This window comes from Microtus ochrogaster, linkage group LG3 (assembly GCF_000317375.1).
Source record: "Microtus ochrogaster isolate Prairie Vole_2 linkage group LG3, MicOch1.0, whole genome shotgun sequence".
Classification (NCBI taxonomy): domain Eukaryota; kingdom Metazoa; phylum Chordata; class Mammalia; order Rodentia; family Cricetidae; genus Microtus; species Microtus ochrogaster.
In genome coordinates this window covers 18,394,933-18,397,677 of record NC_022029.1, presented here as the reverse complement: position 1 = coordinate 18,397,677, position 2,745 = coordinate 18,394,933, and the positions used below count along the sequence as shown (strand labels likewise).

The following is a 2,745-nucleotide window of genomic DNA, read 5'->3' as shown; positions in this document are numbered from 1 at the left end:
CAGACTACATCATGGAGACGTAACATTGCCTTCCGTTACTTTAATCTTAATAAAAATGACAACGCTATGTCTAAGAGAAGAGGCAGTGCTGCTCAGGTCTACAGCATAGCAGATAGTCTTGTCTGTACCCGACGCACCTCATTTCTGTCCCCCCACCCTCTCTTTCATCAGAACCTTAACAGAGAAAAATGAATACGCATCAGAAAAACTCTTTTCAAATTTAAATGAGTTGTGCTTGCTTCTGGTAGCACATATACTAAAATTGGAACAATACAAGGAATATTAGCATAGCTACTGTGCAGACATGACACACAAATTTATAAAGCATTTCATATTTTTAAAAAAATATTTAAATTAGTCAAAAGTTAAAATTTCATTTTAAAATATAATGTCTGGGCTGGATTCCTGACTGTGTTGTGAATGATATAGTCCAATGTTGAGTGTTACTGGCAAAGTCTTACTGAGTGAGATCTTTCAAAACTACAGAATATGGTCAAACATATTCTCCATTCTTGCACTATGCCATGTAATCAATATGGTTTTCTATCAACAACCTCCTATTTTCAACTTCTTTGAATAATTCTTGTCAAGATTGGAGCTGACCATCAACTCCAGTAAGTATTCATTTTTAGCCTCCTCCAAAATAATGATAGTTCTTTTCTTTCTGCTACATTAGTAATGTCTCTATCACATTGCTCACTGTTCCATACTGGATGATCATACCTGAGTATTTCAGTCTTCTGTTTTTATCCATAACTCATTCCATGGAAGCACTTTCTCATCTATCTATCTATCTATCTATCTATCTATCTATCTATCTATCTATCTATCTATCTATCTACATCTCTATCATCTATTACCTATCACCTGTCTATCTTCAGAGTCAAGTGCAGCATGATCTTCTATACATGTCTGATTAAAGGGTGAATTAATGAGTGACTAGGATTGCACTTCAGAAGATAAGGAGAATTCCAAACACATGTATAGGATTCACCACCTGTTAAATCAGAGGATAATGGGCACCAGGGGTCTCCATGTTTCAGGGTATAATCAATGAATCCAATCAGTGAAGAAATATGCCTTAAGAGGAGGTATGTTTCTTCCCCCACAGTTTTTACAAATTTCTCATTTTTTTAAAATTTATTTATTAAAAATTTCTGCCTCCTCCCCGCCACCACCTCCCATTTCCCTCCCCCTCCCCCGATCAAGTCTCCCTCCCTCATCAGCCCGAAGAGCAATCAGGGTTCCCTGACCTGTGGAAAGTTCAAGGACCACCCACCTCCATCCAGGTCTAGTAAGGTGAGCATCCAAACTGCCTAGGCTCCCCCAAAGCCAGTACTTGCAGTAGGATCAAAAACCCAGTGCCATTGTTTTTGAGTATAGAATGCACTGTGTCTTCATGAAAAACACAAACCAAAAACATAGTTGACAAAGAATTATCTTCCCAAGTCCGTTCAAACAGAAACACTGAATTTATCTGCCATGTTCCTTAATCTTTATATAACAGGTAACAATGAGGTCAAAGACTTGTTTTCTCAGGTTGCTTAAACCAAGGTACCCAACTTCCAATACTTGCTTCTCTAGGGTGCTTAGTATTTTGATATTCACCTATTCTCTCCAGGTAGATAGAAATTCAAGTCCAAATGAATTAAAGACCTCAATATCAATCTGAACACAATGAACCTGATAGAAGAGAAAATGGAAAGTACTCTACAACACCTGGGCACAGGAGACCACTTCCTACGTATAACCCCAGCAGCACAGACATTAAGGGCAACATTGAATAAATGGGACCTCCTGAGACTGAGAAGCTTCTATAAAGCAAAGGACACTGTCACTAAGACAAAAAGGCAACCCACTTACTGGGAGAAGATCTTCACCAACCCCGCAACTGACAAAGGTATGATCTCCAAATTTCTCATTTCTAAAAGATTTTTTTTTTTTGGTAAATTTTCCAGGGGAAAAAGGATTCAAGCAAAACATGCCATAGAAATTTCTATCTACCTGGAGAGAATAGGTGAATATCAAAATACTAAGCACCCTAGAGAGGCAAGATTAAGGAACATTGTTGTAATAAGAGTGGCGGGGCTGCTTCCCCGGCACCCGGCCGCCCACACGGCTAGCTTTACCCGAAATAATTACACGGAAACTGTATTCTTTTAAACACTGCCTGACCCATTAGTTCCAACCTCTTATTGGCTAGCTCTTACATATTGATCTAACCCATTTCTATTAATCTGTGTAACCCACAAGCTGGCTTACCAGGAAAGATCTTAACCTGCGTCTGTCTGGAATGGGAGAACCATGGCGACTCACTGACTCAGCTTCTTTCTCCCAGTCTTCTGTTCTGTTTACTCCACCCACCTAAGGGTTGGCCTATCAAGGGGCCTAGGCAGTTTCTTTATTAATAAGAAATCACTCCCACAGAACATGGCAGATGAATTCAGTGTTTCTGTTTGAACGGACTTGGGAAGATAATTCTTTGTCAACTATGTTTTTGGTTTGTGTTTTTCATGAAGACACAGTGCATTCTATACTCTGCCATATTTCTTCCTCACTATCTCTAGCAGGTGTGAAACTTAATAACTCATTCATGTCTAGAAAATGCCTCAGACTTAAAATTTATATGTTTTATGTTGGATTCTTTCCTACTCAAATTAATCTCTATGTTCTTGAATTTCTTCTGCTAGATTTCACTGATTTTTCTAATAGATATTATCTTGCTATTTGATCATATTAGTTGAC

At 38.5% G+C, this 2,745-nt stretch overlaps 1 non-coding gene across 1 annotated transcript; it reads left to right on the top strand.

Annotated features, from left to right (window-relative positions):
• Positions 1-231: 231 nt before the first annotated feature.
• Positions 232-339, top strand: LOC113457635. Its single transcript, XR_003378164.1, has one exon. It is a non-coding gene; the product is annotated as a U6 spliceosomal RNA (small nuclear RNA).
• Positions 340-2,745: the final 2,406 nt, after the last annotated feature.